Source organism: Oncorhynchus clarkii, chromosome 12, assembly GCF_045791955.1.
Source record: "Oncorhynchus clarkii lewisi isolate Uvic-CL-2024 chromosome 12, UVic_Ocla_1.0, whole genome shotgun sequence".
Classification (NCBI taxonomy): Eukaryota; Metazoa; Chordata; class Actinopteri; order Salmoniformes; family Salmonidae; genus Oncorhynchus; species Oncorhynchus clarkii.
The window spans coordinates 41,304,652-41,326,207 of record NC_092158.1 but is presented as its reverse complement, the minus strand read 5'-3'; positions in this window follow the sequence as shown (position 1 = coordinate 41,326,207).

The following is a 21,556-nucleotide window of genomic DNA, read 5'->3' as shown; positions in this document are numbered from 1 at the left end:
AAAACAGCCTCAGTAGCAGCCACTACTGATCTCAACTTAACTCACCTCCATCTTTCTTCCATTTATACAATCCTGCAGTGGTAGAACAAATGAATTGACTATTATCTATCATTGGAGAGGGCGCGACCCTTAGAAGTAATGTCATTATCCAAATATTTAATGGAACTCCAGCATAATTGCATCTTGCTGGGGGAAACTTCATTATGCTTCTACACCTGCATTGCTTGCTGTTTGGGGTTTTAGGATGGGTTTCTGTACAGCACTTTGAGATATCAGCTGATGTACGAAGGGCTATATAAATAAATTTGATTTGATTATATTTTTCTGCCCCCCAAAAATCTACAATGCCCAAGTGTCCTTGTGACATATCTCCTCTGATTGTGAGCAAATCAACAAATCGTCAACATACTGAACAAAAATACTCCATCCAGGAGCAACAAGAGAAGTGAAGAGAAAGAAAGCATTAGCTAAATCAACAACAACTACCTGGAGGCACCTGGGATAAAATGTAATTGTTAGGCACCAGGGGTGCTCTACCATGCGGGCCTCCCACCAAAACTCACGGACCAGGCAAGGAGGGCATTAATCAGAGAGGCAACAAAGAGACCAAAGATAACCCCCTCCTGTCTCAGCCTCCAGTATTTATGCTGCAGTAGTTTATGTGTCGGGGGGCTAGGGTCAGTTTGTTATATCTGGAGTACTTCTCCTGTCCTATCCGGTGTCCTGTGTGAATCTAAGTGTGCGTTCTCTAATTCTCTCCTTCTCTCTTTCTCTCTCTCGGAGGACCTGAGCCATAGGACCATGCCCCAGGACTACCTGACATGATGACTCCTTGCTGTCCCCAGTCCACCTGGCTGTGCTGCTGCTCCAGTTTCAACTGTTCTGCCTTATTATTATTCGACCATGCTGGTCATTTATGAACATTTGAACATCTTGGCCATGTTCTGTTGTAATCTCCACCCGGCACAGCCAGAAGAGGACTGGCCATCCCACATATGCTCTCTCTAATTCTCTCTTTCTTTCTCTCTCTCGGAGGACCTGAGCCCTAGGACCATGCCCCAGGAATACCTGACATGATGACTTCTTGCTGTCCCCAGTCCACCTGACTGTGCTGCTGCTCCAGTTTCAACTATTCTGCCTTATTATTATTCGACCATGCTGGTCATTTATGAACATTTGAGCATCTTGACCATGTTTTGTTATAATCTCCACCCGGCACAGCCAGAAGAGGACTGGCCACCCCACATAGCCTGGTTCCTCTCTAGGTTTCTTCCTAGGTTTTGGCCTTTCTAGGGAGTTTTTCCTAGCCACCGTGCTTCTACACCTGCATTGCTTGCTGTTTGGGGTTTTAGGCTGGGTTTCTGTACAGCACTTTGAGATATCAGCTGATGTACGAAGGGCTATATAAATAAATTTGATTTGATTTGATTTGATAACGCTGAAGGACCTGCAAAGCTCCACAGCGGAGATTGGAGTATCTGTCCATAGGACCACTTTAAGCAGTACACTCCACAGAGCTGGGCTATATGGAAGAGTGGCCAGAAAAAAGCCATTGCTTAACTTCTTGACGCACCCATCCCGTTAGCGGGATCACTTTCATCAACACCCGCTGAAATGCAGTGCGCCAAATTCAAATTAAAACAACAGGCCCTCCGATTTGACACACTGAACTCTATCAGAGAAGTAGTTGGTAAACCAGGCGAGGCAATCATTTGAGAAACCAAGGCTGTCGAGTCTGCCAATATGAATGTTGTGATTGACAGAGTCGGAAGCCTTGGCCAGGTCTGCATACGTCTGCACAGTAATGTCTCTTATCGATGGCGGTTATGATGTCGTTTAGAACCTTGAGCGTGGCTGAGGTGCACCCATGACCAGCTCTGAAACCAGATTGCATAGCGGAGAAGGTATGGTGGGATTCGAAATGGTCAGTAATCTGTTTGTTAACTTGGCTTTTGAAGACCTTAGAAAGACAGGGTAGGATAGATATAGGACTGTAGCAGTTTGGGTCTAGAGTGTCACCCCCTTTGAAGAGGAGGATGACCGCGGCAGCTTTCCAATCTTTGGGAATCTCAGACGCTACGAAAGAGAGGTTGAACAGGCTAGTAATAGGGTTTGCAACAATTTCTGCAGATAATTTTAGAAAGAGAGGGTCCAGATTGTCTAGCCCGGCTGATTAGTAGGGGTCCAGATTTTGCAGCTCTTTCAGAACATAGGCTATCTGGATTTGGGTAAAGGAGAAATGGTGGGGGCTTTGGCGGGTTGCTGGGCAGTTGACCGGGATAGGGGTAGCCATGTGGAAAGCAGAAAGCCTCAGTCTCATTGCGCGCGGTCACGAGAGAGTGTTCTTGCGTTCCAATGCGTTTCTTCAGACAATTAAATTGTCCGGTTGGAACCTTATTGCTGATTAATGTTTAAAACATCCTAAATATGGATTGCATACATCATTTGACTTGTTTCTACGACCTGTAACAGAACTTCTTGAGTTTTTGTCTGGAGGAATTGCTCGTGCTTTTTGATGATTTAATGCTGGGCTGAACAACCTAACAACAAGTGGCTAAATGATGGCGCTTTTGGAAATGTATGGAATAAATCAGTCATTTATTGTCGAACTGGGATTCCTGGACCTGCCTTCTGATGAAGGTATTCAAAGGTAAATGAATATTTATAGTGTTTTTTTGTAGCTTCTGTTGACGCCAAAATGGCGGCTATTTCTTTGGGTTCTGAGCCCCGTTCTCAGATTAATTATTTTTCTGTAAAGTTAAAAAAAAAATCTGACACAGCGGTTGCATAGAGGATACGTTTATCTTTAATTCTGTGAATAACACTTGCATCTTTTATCAATGTTTATTGTGAGTATTTCTGCAAAATCACCGGATGTTTTGGAATCAAAACATTACTGCACGTAACGCGCCAATGTAAACTGAGATTTATTTTTATATATATATATATATTTAAAAAATCTCAGTTTACATTGGCGCGTTACGTGCATATATATGCACATTATCGAACAAAACACACGATAAATGTATAACATGATGTCCTATGAGTGTCATCTGATGGAGATAATCAAAGGTTAGTGATTCATTTTATCTATATTTATGCTTTTGTGACTGTGAAATATCGCTGTGTGTGTTTTTGAATTTAGTGGTCATCTAACATAAATATATGTTGTGTTTTCGCTGTAAAACATTTTAAAAATCGGACACGATGGGTAGATTAACAAGATGTTTATCTTTAATTTGCTGTATTGGACTTGTTAATGTGTGAAAGTTAAATATTTCTAAAGAATATTGTTTTCAGCTGAATGGGAGGGGGTGTTCCCTTTAGGGAACTCCTTGTGCCCCCTAGCCCCAATTAACAGGTGCATGTTTATCAATAATTGGAAGAAGCAATTACACAAATTCATCAAGTGCAGCGTCTGGATGCTGCTCATTAATCACATCAGACCAACAAATATTTTTAACCTGTTGCGACGACCAAACCCGGATCCGGGATTCTATTTATAGACCTAAGCTCATTACCATAACGCAACGTTAACTATTCATGAAAATCGCAAATGAAATGAAATAAATATGCTATCTCTCAAGCTTAGCCTTTTGTTAACAACACTGTCATCTCAGATTTTCAAAATATGCTTTTCAACCATAGGAAAACAATCATTTGTGTAACAGTAGCTAGCTAGCGTAGCATTTAGCGTTAGCATTAGCGTTAGCATTTAGCAGGCAACTATCACAAAAACAAGTAAAGCCTTCAAATAAAATAACTTACCTTTGAAGAACTTCTGATGTTTTCAATGAGGAGACTCTCAGTTAGATAGCAGATGCTCAGTTTTTCCAAAAAGATTCTTTGTGTATTAGAAATCGCTCCGTTTTGTACATCACATTTGGCTACCAAAAAAAAAAAAAAAAAAAAAAAAACGAAAATTCAGTCCTCAAAACGCGAACTTTTTTCCAAATTAACTCCATAATATCGACTGAAACATGGCAAACGTGGTTTAGAATCAATCCTCAAGGTGTTTTTCCACATATCTCTTCGATGATATATCCTTCGTGGAAGCATGGTTTCTCCTTGCTCTCAAATGGAAAAATTATTGGACCTGGCTTTGCGCTCCAATTTCGACGCAGGGACACCAGGCGGACACTTGGAAAATGTAGTCTCTTATGGTCAATCTTCCAATGATATGCCTACAAATACGTCACAATGCTGCAAACACGTTGGGGAAACGACAGAAAGTGTAGGCTCATTCCTTGCGCAATCACAGCCATATAAGGAGACAATGGAAAACAGAGCTTCAGAGATTCTGCTCATTTCCTGGTTGACGTATCATCTTGGTTTCGCCTGTAGAATGAGTTCTGGGGCACTTACAGACAATATCTTTGCAGATTCTGAAACTTCAGAGTGTTTTCTTTCCAAAACGGTCAATAATATGCATAGTCGAGGATCTTTTCGTGACAAAATATTGCGCTTAAAACGGGAACGTTTTTTATCCAAAAATGAAATAGCGCCCCTAGAGATCCAAGAGGTTAACATCATCCACATAAGAGTCACAGTAAAATATTTTGTATGATCTCTTATACACTATTTTAGGCCCAGCTGTTGGAACTTTGACTTACCAGGATATCACCACTATATTGTGATCACTGCATCCAATGGGTAAGGATACAGCTTCTGCAGTATTATTAAAATGCGATCGATACATGTGTATCATCTTGTTCCTGTAGTGTTTGTAAACACCCTGGTAGGTTGATTAATAACCTGAACCAGATTACAGGCACTTGTTTCAGTAAGAAGCTTCCTCTTGAACAGACAGCTTGATGAAAACCAGACTGACCGATACCTTACAAGGCTCTTTCTCTCAAAGCTGAGACCTTGAAACTGAGATACTCCTCTGGTCCCAGAGCAATGTTCTGGGCATACTGCCAAATAGCTTATACAATGATAGTGAGTATTCCTCCTATGTAGAATTAGTGTGTACAATCAATCAGTCACTAGCATGAACCCAACCGAGTTGGTTATTAAAAAAGCAGCATTTATGCTAAACATACGATCTGTGTACGGTCCTATACACTCAAACATAACATTTTCCCTCACATGACTCAAGTAAAAGCAAAATAATACTTGAGTGAAAGTCTAAAAGTATTTTGTTTTAAATATACTTAAGTATCAAAAGTAAATGTAATTGCTAAAATATACTTCCTAATATTGAGAAAACCAATACACCAATATTATTTTATTTTTATTTTTTATTTACAGATAGCCAGGGGCACCCTCCAACATCATTTACAAATGCAGCTTGTCTGTTTAGTGAGTCTGCCAGATCAGACAGTAAGGATGACCAGGTTTGTTCTCTTTATAAGTGCTTGAATTGGACCATTTTCCTGTCCTGCTCTGCATTAAAAATGTAATGAGTACTTTTGGGTGTCAAGGAAATTGTATGCAGTAAAAAGTACATTCTTTCTTGAGGAATATACTGAAGTAAAATTCAAAAATGTAAATAGTAAAGTACAGATACCCCCCAAAACTATTTAAGTAGTACTTTAAAGTATTTTTACTTATGTCACATTTTTACTTGGGGTGGCAGGTAGCCTAGTGGTTAGAGCGTTGGGCCGGTAACCAAAATATTGCTGGATTGAATCCGTGAGCTGCCAAGGTAAAAATCTGTCGTTCTGCCCCAGAAGAAGGCAGTTAACCACTGTTGCCTGGTAGGCCGTCATTGTAAATGGCTAAAATGGCGCCAGACGAAATGGCAGCAGTTTTACGGGCACCCAACCAATTGTGCTATTATGTGTTATTTGTAACTTATTTTGTACATAGTGTTTCCGTAACCTTATCTTACGGCAAAAAAAGAGCTTCTGGATATCAGGACAGCGATCGCTCACCTCGGTTAGACAAAGATTTTTTCTTCAACAATCAAGATGCACAAGACATTCTCCAAACACCTGGCAGGGCCGACATCCCTGTTATTTGCAAGAGGAAGCGATGCAGGTACAGAGGAGAAAGAGCCGGATGCATGGTCAGGACCCGGAAAAGGCGAGTGGGAACGGTGTCGTTACCGTCAATACTACTCGCCAACGTGCAATCATTGGACAATAAACTAGACGAGGTACGATCACGAATATCCTACAAACGGGACATCAAAAACTGTAATATCTTATGTTTCACAGAATCGTGGCTGAATGACATCATGAATATTCAGCTAGCGGGATAGTCGCTGCACCGGCAAGATAGAACAACACACAAGACAACAGCTGGTGCACGAAATCTAAGGAAGTCTCTAGAGTATATTGTGATAAATTGCAGGCCACACTACTTGCCTAGAGAGTTTTCAGCTATACTTTTCATGGCTGTTTATTTCCCACCACAGACAGATGCTGGCACTAAGACCACACTCAGTCAGCTGTATAAGGAAATAAGCAAACAGGAAACCACTTAGCCAGCGGCGGCGTTCCTAGTGGCCAAGACTTTAATGCAGTGAAACTTAAATCAGTTCTACCATATTTCCTTCAACATGTTAAATGTGCAACCAGAGGGAAAACAATTCTAGATCACCTATACTCCACACACAGAGACGCGTACAAAGCTCTCCCTCGCCCTCCATTTGGTAAATCCAACCACAACTCTATCCTCCTGATTCCTGCTTACAAGCAAAAATTAAAGCAGGAAGCATCAGTCACTCGGTCAATAAAAAAGTGGACCGATGAAGCAGATGCTAAACTACCGGACTGTTTTGCTATCACAGACTGGAACATGTTCTGGGATTCTTCCGATGGCATTGAGGAGAACACCACATCAGTCACTGGCTTTATCAATAAGTGCATCGAGGATGTCGTCCCCACAGTGACTGTACGTGTATACCCCAACCAGAAGCCATGGATTACAGGCAACATTCGCACTGAGCTAAAGGGTAGAGCTGTCACGTTCAAGGTGCGGGACTCTAACCCGGAAGCTTACAAGAAATCCTGCTATGCCCTGTGACAAACCATCAGACAGGCAAAGGGTCAGTACAGGGCTAAGATTGAATCATACTACACCGGCTCCGATGCCCGTCTTATAGGGCAGGGCTTGCAAACTATTACAGACTACAAAGGAAAGCACAGCCGTGAGCTGCAATGTGACACGAGCCTACCAGACGAGCTAAATCACTTCTATGCTCGCTTCGAGGCAAGCAACACTGTGGCATGCATGAGACCATCAGCTGTTCCGGACGACTGTGTGGGCACGCTCTCCATAGCCAATGTCAGTAAGACCTTTAAACAGGTCATCATACACAAGGCTGAGGGGCCAGACGGATTACCAGGACGTGTGCTCCAGGCATGTGCTGACCAACTTGCAGGTGTCTTCACTGACATTTTCAACATGTCCCTGATTAAGTTTGTAATACCAACATGTTTCAAGCAGACCACCATAGTCCCTGTGCCCAAGAACACAAAGGCAACCTGCCTAAATGACTACAGACCCGTAGCACTCACGTCCGTAGCCATGAAGTGCTTTGAAAGGTTGATAATGGCTCACATCAACACTATTATCCCAGAAACCCTAGACCCACTCCAATTTGCATACCAGCTATCAGAATCTTCTAAAGCCATGACATCATGTTATTCCAAGCTGTTTAAAGGCACAGACAATGTAGTGTATGTACACTTCTGATCCACTGGAATTGTGATACAGTGAATTATAAGTGAAATAATCTGTCTGTAAACAATTCTTGGAAAAATGACTTGTGTCATGTCATGCACAAAGTAGATGTCTTAACCGACTTGCAAAAACTATACTTTGTTAACAAGAAATTTGTGAAGTGGTTGAAAAACAACTTTTAATGACTCCAACCTAAGTGTATGTAAACTTCCCACTTCAACTGTGTCTTACATGCTGGACTGACAGTACATTTTACTAAGGCATATGGCAGCATATAAACTTTAACATCAAACTAAAAGTATCTTAATATTAACATTTATACATATTGTTCAATGATGAAAGGTACTCACTTTGTCAGTCACGCACAACATGGAAAGGAAAAACATGAGATGGCTCCACCATGCCTTCACCAACAGGAATAAGAAAGCATAGTGGGGACAAATGAGGAAGGGAGGGGTGGTCTGAGGTTAGGGGTAAGAACATGAGCCTTCGCAATGATTATAATTACGTTTACATGTAATTAAACAAAGAAGTAAGCGAAAGAAATAGGAATTAAGTGCAGGGTATGAAGTTTCAAATATTGTTTGTGGGGTTCTGGGGATTTTGTATGTTTTTTTAAATGTGTAAACAAAAACATAGATGCAGCATGCAACAATTTCAAAGATTTTGTTGAGTTACAGTTAATATAAGTAAATCAGTCAATTTAAATAAAATAAATATATTAGGCCCAACCCGCGGTTGTGAGGCCGGTTGGACGTACTGCCAAATTCTCTAAAGCGACGTTGGAGGCAATTTATGGTAGAGAAATTAACATTAAATTCTCTTACAACAGCTCTGATGGACATTCCTGTAGTCTGCATGCCAATTGCATGCTCCCTCAAAACTTGAGACATCTTTGGCATTGTGTTGTGTGACAAAGCTGCACATGTTATAGTGGCCTTTTATTGTCCACCGCACAAGGTGCACCTGTGTTATGATCATGCTGTTTAATGAGCTTCTTGATATGCCACACCTGGCAGGTGGATGGATTATCTTGACAAATTATAAAATGGTCACTAACAGGGATGTAAACACATTTGTGCACAACATTTCAGACAAACAAGCTTTTTGTGCGAATGGAAAATGTATTGTATTTCAGCTTATGAAACATGGGACCAGCACTTTACATGTTGCATTCATATTTTTGTTCAGTGTTAATACATTTGGCTTTGAAAGTGTTGGTAAGTAAGGACCAGTACAATGATATTAATTAACCATTATTTACACAGTTTGTCCCAGGTTGTGATTTGTTGATCAGTTGATAGAATTGTGTTAATGTTCCTCCTACACATGGCCTTTCCTATCCCAATCTTATACAGATAATGGCAAATGTGTAGACATACACAAATACATGTGGCCTGTGAGAAGCTCAAATGTAGATTATTGAGCCAAATTCCCACCATTTCCAGTGAACCTTTGTGCCTGACAACTCTGTAAACTCCCCTCCCCTCCGCATTTATGACAGGATAAATGTTACACGCAACACACTTTGTCACTAGTAATGGGGACATTGAATCCTATCACATTGTGTAGCATTAATTAATTGATTTTCATTCTTCAAACTGCCATTATTCCTTGGAGTAAGTCGGAGATATTGCTCTAGTGTCATGGTGAACTTTTCCTCAGATCATTTTGCTGCGTGCAGATTTGATTGGCCTATCACACATTTTTTATCATGCAACCCTCAATGCAGGTGGTTCAAGCCTTACCAACATTGTTTTCTAATGGAATCTATTTTGAGCAAATTTCTGCTTCCATGAAATTGTTCTATAATGACTTTGTTGCTGACAAATGCGGAGTCAATGCAGGTGAAGCACATCAAAATTGCACTAATCTCAGAGTATATCCGTACATCCGCTGGTATTTTATCCCTGTTAATTGTCCTCATAATGTCCCAGGAAAGATGATTACATTCTAATAACTTGTTGGTCATGGCTGGCCAAAATGAAATATGAAAAAGCAAAGTTGATGGAAAGTAACTTTCCATTCATTACAACTGAAATATTGTCCAAAAATGTACAGTACCTGTAGGATAATATAGTAGCCTATAACATTTGTGCTGTTATGGCAGTATACAGGATATTTGTTTCTTAAGTCACATAAGTTAACCCATGTCCAGTCCACCGTAACTATGAACTTCTCAGAAATCACTGCTGAAAGAAAACACAAACCTTCAAATAGAATGCACAATCATCTCATGATTATGTCCAAGGCATGCTAGTCACATCAATTCCAAGGATAGGCCTGTTCCAAGTGAAATATACATTTAATTAGATTGTGCTAATGTGCCTTTGGATATATTCTTGCACATATTTCTACTTTTGTGTAGCCCAACAGAGGTAAATACATGATTCATTAAACAAATATCTTGATTCATATAATTCTAATGTAACACTATCTTTGATGCAGAACTCTTATTGTGTCCTGGAGATATGTGTTATACAGTTGCATGACTCTCTGTAGCCCACATGAATATAGAAATCATGGCTTTCTGCAGAAATATCTACATCATCATCCCCGTGTAAATCAGAAGCAGTTTCCTCCTGAAGACAACACCATTCTCCTGTGATCTCTGCATGCACAGCAATATGCAGAATCTATTTAATTTAGTGCTTAGATGCATTTCCTACCTACCTGTCAGACTATTGTGGTCTATATGAGAAAATGTAGTTGAAATTGCATCGGCTAAAACAATCTATTCCTTGCAGCACTGCCACTTTTGCCATCCAATGTCACTAAAGCCAACCTGGGAATTGAAGAAAAAACATTTTACGGTCAAATATTGACTCAGCATCGTCTACAAAACCACAGTATTTCCAGATATCCACTGAATCATTAAAATACCACTTGTTACCAAATGGAGGCAGTGACAGGCAGGTGTGACTATCTATTATTCCATCGATGTGGACAACAATAGAAGCCTACGTGTCAAACTTCTAAAACAAGACGATCCTAAAGGAGTCAGAATTCATGAAAGAGGTTTTTGAAAACAACCGAGCAAATCTAAGGTAGTAACCTAAAAGAGGGTGAGTATAGAATCTTACTTTTAATTTGTAATTAGCTAGCAATCTGCCTGACATCCTCACTAACAATGCAGAGCATGGTTGTGTTCCAGACTGCCTTAATCCATCTGTTTCACAATCAGACAGCCACGCTGTTGTTACACCACACAGATACAGGATTAGTGGGCTTTCTTAGCTATTGGCATTCAAGGACCAAATCTAAAGGCAGAGATGGTTTAGAAATATGACTCAGATCAATTGTATTTAGTCTCTGTGCTTTAATGTGGAAATATTAATATAATTTCAATTATCCATGGGGCCACGCTGATATTTTCGTCTGTGCTAATGTATAACGTCTGTGCTAATGTATGTTTGTTACCTGGCAGCACTACTAAGGGGTCAAATGAACTCCCCTAAACCTTGTGTGTAGGCTATTTTCAGAGGAAATCTACAGACCCCTTTTAAAGAGGAAATTTGTCAAAATAAAACAGCTTCCCATTTAAAGGCTTTTTCTAAGGGTCATTGTAGTAATCACTCATACATTTCCAATGAAGGCTCTGAAAATGGTGATGTTTTTTTGGACACTACGTCACCAAAGGTGGGATTTGGCTCAGCCTTTCCAAAAACATTTGAGATTGGTGCCTTGTTCAATTCTCCGTTCTTGCGGTCTGAGCACTCCCACACTATGGGTAACATGTTTCCAAGTGCAAGGTGCTTTGGAGGCCTGCTGTCATGCGGTCTCACAGGTAAAGCTCATTGAAGTGCACTGTCTTGCCCTCAGACATGTAGTAAAGACAAGAATGGGAGACTCCCAATCTTTTTTGTGATTTTTAAAAGAGAAGGGGGTGGAAAAAGATTGATTCAGCACTTCAACAGATCTCGCCATATGCAATGCATGGTGAAGTTGGGTACTCTCCCAGATCAAATCTACAGACACGTTTGGCGAGTGGAGGTAATTTTACCTTGCCATTTCCACAGCTCAGGCACTTGTGTTACATCATACAGGACTTGTTAACCAGAGCATGCTCGGTCTCTGGAGGTCAGGCCCACAACATGAAGAGTATAGAGCAGGTGCTGCTATTAACAAGCTGCCCGTCTCCATATCTTCCGGCTATGGCGGCACCACAGTCCTCCTGTCCAAGTGCAGCAGGTGCTGTTTTACAGGTCTCCAAAAGAGGACCCTTCCTCTAATGGGATACATGACCAGAATCCCAACAGGGGTGTAAGGCAGCAGAGGTGTCTCTCGCTGCCTCCCGGCGATAAAGAGTTTTCAAACACGGCGCAGGCTTGAGATGTGCGACAAGGCGAGCCACAGGGAGAAGTTGAGGGCTCGCCCCATGTGAGCGTCTTACCAAGTGACAGGTCCTTATTTATCAGGTCAAACCAAGGCAATCTGGGAAGGAGGTAAAATAATGAGAAGGCGGGCTGAAAAAGAGAATGTGTGGTCCTTGCATTTGACAGCCATCGGAAGACTGAATCTACTCTCTTCCTGGCTGAGGAGCAGAAAATAACATCATCCCCCTGTATAATGTAATTATGTTGCCTCCAATGAAGATAGTAATAAATTTCTCTCATGAGGGTAAGTTGGCTGCGAGGTTGAATAAATACCCACTCTAATGGAAGATTTTGTGTGTCTTACTCTGATGCAAAGAGTAAATAAACTCACTTTTATACAAACTAAAAAGGGTTTTGATGTCGTAAAGTAAACACAGCTTTCATTGTAATTTTTATTGCTCAAATGTTGTTCAAACATGGCTTTCAACAGTTGATTGTATTGTGAAGGTCTTTGAAAATATTTAATTTAGCCTCGGAGCCTAAATATATTTTTTAATTAGAAAGTATTTTGTTACGCTAAAGCTAACATACCCTATACAGTATAGTTCAAGCTCACAGCATTGCAGTTACGTGTTGGCAGGAGTGGACCTTTAAGTATTGATTGTGCATATACCCCAATAATGCTAATGATCTATGAGAATATCAGCAAGTATTACATTCTGAACTGTTCTGTTACAGGTCTCTCCCACTATATCAGTGGTTCCCAAAGTTTTTAAAGTCTCGTACCCTTTCAAACATTCAACCTCCAGCTGCGTATCCCCTCTAGCATCAGGGTCAGTGCACTCTCAAGTGTTGTTTTTGCCATAATTGTAAGCCTGCCACACACACACTATACAATACATTTATTAAACATGAGAATGAGGGTGAGTTTTTGTCACAACCCGGCTCGTGGGAAGTGACAAAGAGCTCTTATAGGACCAGGGCACAAATAATGATATAATAATAATCAATCATTTTGCTCTTTATTTAGCATCTTACATATAAAACCTTATTTGTTCATCAAAATGGTGAATAACTTACCACAGGTTAATGAGAAGGGTGTGCTTGAAAGGATCAATGTTGGATTGTATTGTAGAGAGTCCCTGTCTTAAATAATTTGCCTGTATTTAATGTTCATGCTAGTGAGGTCTGAGAATCCACTCTCACATAGGTACGTGGTTGCAAAGGGAATCAGTGTCTTAACAGCGCGATTTGTCAAGGCAGGATACTCTGAGCGCAGCCCTATCCAGAAATCTGGCAGTGGCTTCTGATTAAATTCAATTTTCACAGAACCATGCAATTTCGAAGAGGCTCTTTGTTCAGATATCTGAAAGTGGACTGGAGGCAGGGCATGAAAGGGATAACAAATCCAGTTGTTTGTGTCGTCCATTTCGGGTAAGTTTTGCGCACCCAACTCACCCAGGTGCTTTGCTACATCACATTTGACATTGTAAACTTGAGTTAATTTGCACACAAAAAATCATACAATAATGGAAAGACCTACAGTATGTGTTGTCCTTGTTAATGCAGACTGAGAAGAGCTCCAACTTCTTAATTATAGCCTCAATTTTGTCCTGCACATTGAATATAGTTGCGGAGAGTCCCTGTAATGCTAGATTCAGTACATTCAGGCGAGAAAAAACATCACCCAGATAGGCCAGTCATGTGAGAAACTCATCATCATGTAAGTGGGCAAATAATTGAAAATGATGGTCAGTAAAGAAAACTTTAAGCTCATCTCTCAATTCTAAAAAAGTGTCAATACTTTGCCCCTTGATAACCGGCGCACTTCTGTATGTTGTAAAAGCGTTACATGGTCGCTGCCCATATCACTGCAAAATGCAGAAAATCCATGAGAGTTTAGGAGCCTTGCTTTCACAAAGTTAACCATTTTCACTGTAGTGTCCAAAACATATTTCAAGTTGTCAGGCATTCCCTTGGCAGCAAGAGCCTCTCAGTGGATGCTGCAGTGTACTCAAGTGGTGTCGGGAGCAACTGCTTGCACGCTCGTTACCACTCCACTATGTCTCCCTGTCATGGCTTTTGTGCCATCAGTACAGATACCAACATATCTTGACCACCAAAGTCCATTTGATGTCACAAAGCTCGCCTGTTGTCCTGGTTTCCAGTGGTTTGCAGAAGAGGATGTCTTCCTTAATTGACTCTCCATAAACGTAACGGACATATACCAGGAGCTGTGCCAGGCCCGCCACTTCTGTTGACTCATCCAGCTGTAACTCATAGAATTCACTGGCTTGTATGCAAAGCAGTATTTTTTCAAAACATCTCCTGCCTTGTCAATGATGCATCGTGAAACAGTGTTGTTTGTTGAAGGCATTGTCTGAAAACTTTTTGGGGCCTTTTCCCTAGCATTGTTCTGGCCATATCCACGGCAGCAGGAAGAATTAAATCCTCCACAATAGCCTGTCCTAACCACTCGGTAGCTCACCATATAAGATGCTTCTAGCCCATTCTTATTATTGGTATCTGTTGCTTTTATACATGTCTTACTACTCGAAAGTCGTCGTAATTCTCGCTCAAAAAAGTTCTGTGGCTCTTTTTTCAAATTAGCATGTTTCATTTCTAAATGTCTGCTCAAGAGTGAAGGTTTCATTGAGTTGTGAGATGTATAACACACTGTGGCTGAGGAAAGGCTCTACTCCCAATATAAGTGATCCCCAAATCAATGTAGTTCTCATCACATTTGCGCCTCTTTGATGGTCCAACGTCCCTGTCTGTTCGGTGCTTCCCGGGTAAGGGGTCAGTAGCTCCTTCGGTTGCATCAGATTCACAACTGTCAGTGTCCATGCTAGCTGGGCTAACAACACATGTAGAATTACTGATACTAGCAGGTGCAGGTGTAGTACTGCTGGTAATAGCAATACTACCAGTAGAGCTGGTATGTGTCTCTATGGACGCGGGCCTTGCTTTTAAAAAAAACATTTATCAATTTCTGATCACACGGAATGAGCAGCAGCTACGTTTGGCTGCATATGGACTGTTAGTGGAATTCCCATGAGAGAGTAATGGTTAATGGGATTGGATGTTAATTATTTGACTAGGCTACCTGCATTTGACATTGTTGTTATTTCGCTGAACATGCACACCCCAGTTTGGGAATAGCTGCACTAGATGGTGTCGCATTTACATTATAATCAGATAGTTAGACATGAAGGCTCTTGTTGAGCCTATACTTGGAGAAAATACTAAGTAATGGCATAAACAATATTCACAATACTAGTCTTACAACCACCTGTAATACCTGTAAAGTATTATACTCATTTAACCTTCACCAAATGTACATTGTGCGATTGCTCGAAATTCCGATAGATAAATGCCTGGTTCTTATTTTCCTTACACCATAGGTTCATGTACTTTGACGTGAAGCGGTCAAATTAAACAGAATGTTATTAGGAACTTATAAGGAGCTGTCATAAATCATTATAAATCCTTATCCTAGAAAGCAAATAGTTTATCTAAAACAGTTGAGGTGACTGTAAACAAACACCCAATGTTTGAAGAATGTACTTATGTCAGCACACAATCTACATGGAACTACTACAACTACTAGGTTGCTAACGTTAGATCAAAGACTTATACCATAAGTTTCCGATTATCTGGTAATCAAAAGAATTGGCACAACAATATATGTTTCTAATCCCTTAAAACGTTTAGATTTGTTCAGATTTTGACATGGCAGAAAACCAACTTCATGCTTTCCTATACTTTCAAATTCAAGCGATATAATTCATTCATTAGTAGGTATTTAACATTTCAGAGATTACACAGACAAGCTTTAAGTATCTGCAGTGTAATACTCGGACACACTATGTGAATGGCAAATGAACTATGTGAATGTCTAATGAGACACTTAATGCTATCATGAATATGATATGGATGCAAAGTTCATTTGTTTGAGGAGCAATTTTGTAAAAATTGGCTGTTCAAGAATTGTATAATTGTTGATCCATGTCTTGATTTAAATCTGATAACTATTTGGTAGTACTGATAACAAATTAATTATTTCTGCCATACTGTACAGACATGGTAATTAATTTTGTCCAAAACAGCAACCACCTTCTCTCGGTTCATATGTCTCTCACGTGACACCATTTGTTCCTATGTGAACACTCAATAGCGCATTTAAGCCAAATTAAGTCAGTTAAGATGACTTCTCATGCAGACAACATGCACAGTTGGAGCTACTCCAAGAAGTGATGTTGCAGGCTAGCTCAGTGCTGCCCACTCATTCAATAACTCAAGTTATAGGCCAACCGGGGTACTGCAGGCTGCCATTAGCAACTAAATTATCTTCTTCTGTGTGCTATTTTAAAATAATCGGTTCAATTCGAAGCAATTATTGGTACCATGATTGTCTTCAAAATATAATTTTTTTACACAAAGATTAACCACAAGGATTGACATTTTCCCATTCACTATAATGGGTGATCCTGTTTTAGTTTTCGGCTAACAATGCCTGGAGTACCGCGGTCGGCCTTGAACTTCTGAGGCAACTTCTGTGGCTTCAATGAGAGTTATTCTCCCCTGGTTGTAACCATTAGAGAAAAACTTCAATGACTACAACAATTCAATGGAGGAGAGGTAGGCTAATGTTCCACTGAATAAAACTATTGATTGACCTTGAACACATTTCCAAGTTATCAAAGCTTTTTTTTCACTGCTAGCATTGATCAATGGAAACCATGTCAATTTAAGGATCAGAGACACTTATTGGATTTGGAATTGCCAACCAACTGAAAACAGAAAATGGAGAGTCAAATCCTCAGCTCATTCTCACTCGCACTGGAAGCAGTGCCACAATCCAATCCTCTGCCTTCCTCTCACACCCACTCCATCTCACCAACAGATCCATAACAGATGGGGGAAGTGAAGCCTTTTGGTGTAGATGGAGTATTATTGGTTAAATCTCATAACCCTCTCTGCCCAACACCAGTTTATTGAATCCATTGATATCTTCTTATCAACAAAACACAGAGGATTCCTCACCTGAATTTGTTTTCCCCTTCCTCTTTCATTCATTCCTCAGTATCTTCCAGTGAATGCAGGGCCCTTCCTGGCTATACTAATGTAGAGAGTCGCCGTCAGTCTACCACTGAAAGAGGGTTACAAAATAATGTTTAATTTGCTGACAAGTAAGTAATAAGACACACATTATCTAAAGAACAGTTACATCTCCCAGAGGGTGGAAAGATAATTTGATACCACAATGAGTGGTATTCTCAATTGCAATATGATCACTATGGAGAGAGGAAGCTCTGTAGGGGAAGGGCTCTTAGACAAATTAAACCATATTGCCAAAAAGTTCTGATTTTAATTATTTCTGAAATTAGACATATTCTGCTCTAGCCTCAGGGGTGAGTAAAATTATTTAATTCAAGCTCTTCAATGCAACCAGGATGATAGTATTTTCAGACTGATGGATGGCAACATTTTAACTCTTCTCTCAAAGGTCTGGCTATACAGATTAATTTGGGCTGATGGGACAGCCCCATCCACTCTAGACGTACATACAGCCACATCTTCATTTGTATGCTATTCATCCTGGAAACCTGTACAAGCATCCTTAGTAATTGTCTCCTGATGTGTGGTGTGTGCCAAATACTGACAAAGAATTTAACATCCGCACATGCTAGACATACTGATGGGCAGACATACTATATAGTGGAAGGCCAGCTAATACAAATGGGTACATGTTTGATTGGTCTCCATTGGGTCTATTGTGCAAATGTAATCTATTGTACACATACCTTTTAACATCCCAGTTTAAACAACATTTTCATTATTGAGCAGCGTTATGCATGACACATGGGTGTGCCTCAACTGTACTTCTCAAATACTTTTCACAATATGCTGTTTCAGTTTTCTACTTTGTCCTGAGAGAGATTGAGGATGACCATACGCCTTGCTACATTTAAATTTACTTCACAGAGCCAAGGAATGATACCTGCCCCTAATTCCATATACATTTAAGTTTGGGGTTTTAGGCTGGGTTTCTGTACAGCACTTTGAGATATCAGCTGATGTACGAAGGGCTATATAAATTGATTTGATTTAAGCACTCTAGGATGGCACAATCAATGATATTCTGAGATCAAAAGGATACTGGCAGATACTTCCATTGTCATTGCAGAATAAATTCCTCACCTCTTGACTGTGATTGTTTCCTATGCTACTCGCGAAATACCCTATAGGCCTGCAACAAGTTAGGATTGGCTACCATTTATTTCCCCTTTCTCAAATTTAATTAAACCCACTTCACAGTATTAAATAGATAAGCTATTTTAAGTATTTTGTTCTATGCAATTCAATCCGAAGCTCAGTTTAACGGTAGAACAGACTGTTCACCTTGTCCAATGACGTTTGTAGGGTAAGCCTAAATACTTTAATGTCAAATTTTTCAAGCCAACAACATTTAATTTATAAACATAATATATATACTGAATGCACATAACATTAATTAGGAACACTTTCCTAAAATTTCAGAAATACACAAAAGTCCTTAGCCTGTTGCGAAATTGCGTGACTTCCTTGAAATTAAACTTCAAAATGAATTACAGATTTCTTGATATCTTGATTTATTCTGACGATGTAGTGGTGACTGTTGTTGCTAGGTAACATGATAAGATTCATGGGAAGAAGTTGCACCGAGTCGGCACAGGATGCCCACTCAATAAAGAGGCATCTGAAGGGTGCAATGGAACCCTCGATGTCTTGACAACTAGCGATTGAGATTGACTCGATTGATTCGTGAGCATGCATATCGAGTGATCGAGTGCTCATAGTGTTCAGTTTGAGATTCGGCCATGGTGGATTTTCTGAGCCACTTTTTTATTTTATTTATTTATTTCACCTTTATTGAACCAGGTAGGCTAGTTGAGAACAAGTTCTCATTTGCAACTGCGACCTGGCCAAGATAAAGCAAAGCAGTTCGACACATACAACAGCACAGAGTTACACTTGGAATAAACAAACATACAATCAATAATACAGTAGAAATGTCTATATATAGTATGTGCAAATGAGGTAGGATAAGGGAGGTTAGGCAATAAATAGGCCATGGTGGCGAAGTAATTACAATATAGCAATTAAACACTGAAATGGTAGAATGTACAGAAGATGAATGTGCAAGAAGAGATACTGGGGTGCAAAGTAGCAAGATAAATAAATAAATACAGTATGGGGATGAGGTAGACTGGATGGGCTATTTACAGATGGGCTATGTACAGGTGCAGTGATCTGTGAGCTGCTCTGACAGCTGGTGCTTAAAGCTAGTGAGGGAGGTAAGAGTCTCCAGCTTTAGTGATTTTTGCAGTTTGTTCCATTGGCAGCAGAGAACTGGAAGGAGCGGCGGCCAAAGGAAGAATTGGCTTTGGGGGTGACCAGTGAGATATACCTGCTGGAGCGCGTGCTACGGGTGGGTGCTGCTATGGTGACCAGTGAGCTGAGATAAGGCGGGGCTTTACCTAGCAGAGACTTGTAGTTGACCTGGAGCCAAGGCTATGGCATGAGAGCGACCAAGGCTAAGTCTGTGAATGTGTTTCTATAGTAACATTTAGTTATGGACACATTCTTGGTCAGGGATGTCTTAAATATCAGATAGGTCTACATCCATATCAGTGACATTTATAAAACATACAGTACCTTGAAACTTTCTCCACCAATAATGCTGTATTCTGTTTTGCTTTCAGCTCTGAATTAACAAATTAGACATTCCTACTTCACTGTCAGAAATGCTTTGAGCCAGCATCTTGTGTATCGCTCTATTTGAAGCAGATTTTGAATGGAATACAATAATGGCATAGCTCTGGCCTCATGTACTCCATAGTCATTGATTCAAACATAAAAATTCTCAGAAGCAAGTATGAAAATAGCAACAACAACAATAACAGAAATCATTAAACACCTATTCAAATATGCTACAAAGCCCAGACATGGGATTCAAATTATTCTTCTCTGTAATTAACCATCCATATCAGACAAAGAACTCTGACTTTGAACTCTAACGTTTTCCGGCGCCGACAGAGATGGCCGCCTCGCTTCGCGTTCCTAGGAAACTATGCAGTTTTTTGTTTTTTTACGTGTTATTTCTTACATTAGTACCCCAGGTCATCTTAGGTTTCATTACATACAGTCGAGAAGAACTACTGAATATAAGATCAGCATCAACTCACCATCAGTACGACCAAGAATATGTTTTTCGCGACGCGGATCCTGTGTTCTGCCTTACAAACAGGACAACGGAGTGGATCCTATGCAGCGACCCAAAAAAACGACTCCGAAAGAGAGGGAAACGAGGCGGTCTTCTGGTCAGACTCCGGAGACGGGCACAGCGCGCACCACTCCCTAGCATTCTTCTTGCCAATGTCCAGTCTCTTGACAACAAGGTTGATGAAATCCGAGCAAGGGTAGCATTCCAGAGGGACATCAGAGACTGTAACGTTCTTTGCTTCACGGAAACGTGGCTTACTGGAGAGACGCAATCCGAAGCGGTGCAGCCAACAGGTTTCTCCACGCATCGCGCAGACAGGAAAAAACATCTTTCTGGTAAAAAGAGGGGCGGGGGCGTATGCCTTATGACTAACGTGACATGGTGCGATGAAAGAAACATACAGGAACTCAAATCCTTCTGTTCACCTGATTTAGAATTCCTCACAATCAAATGTAGACCGCATTATCTACCAAGAGAATTCTCTTCGATTATAATCACAGCCGTATATATCCCCCCCCAAGCAGACACATCGATGGCTCTGAACGAACTTTATTTAACTCTCTGCAAACTGGAAACAATTTATCCGGAGGCTGCATTCATTGTAGCTGGGGATTTTAACAAGGCTAATCTGAAAACAAGACTCCCCAAATTTTATCAGCATATCGATTGCGCAACCAGGGGAGGAAAGACCTTGGACCATTGTTACTCTAACTTCCGCGACGCATATAAGGCCCTGCCCCGCCCCCCTTTCGGAAAAGCTGACCACGACTCCATTTTGTTGATCCCTGCCTACAGACAGAAACTAAAACAAGAGGCTCCCACGCTGAGGTCTGTCCAACGCTGGTCCGACCAAGCTGACTCCACACTCCAAGACTGCTTCCATCACGTGGACTGGGAGATGTTTCGTATTGCGTCAGATAACAACATTGACGAATACGCTGATTCGGTGTGCGAGTTCATTAGAACGTGCGTTGAAGATGTCGTTCCCATAGCAACGATTAAAACATTCCCTAACCAGAAACCGTGGATTGATGGCAGCATTCGTGTGAAACTGAAAGCGCGAACCACTGCTTTTAATCAGGGCAAGGTGTCTGGTAACATGACCGAATACAAACAGTGCAGCTATTCCCTCCGCAAGGCTATCAAACAAGCTAAGCGCCAGTACAGAGACAAAGTAGAATCTCAATTCAACGGCTCAGACACAAGAGGCATGTGGCAGGGTCTACAGTCAATCACGGACTACAGGAAGAAACCCAGCCCAGTCACGGACCAGGATGTCTTGCTCCCAGGCAGACTAAATAACTTTTTTGCCCGCTTTGAGGACAATACAGTGCCA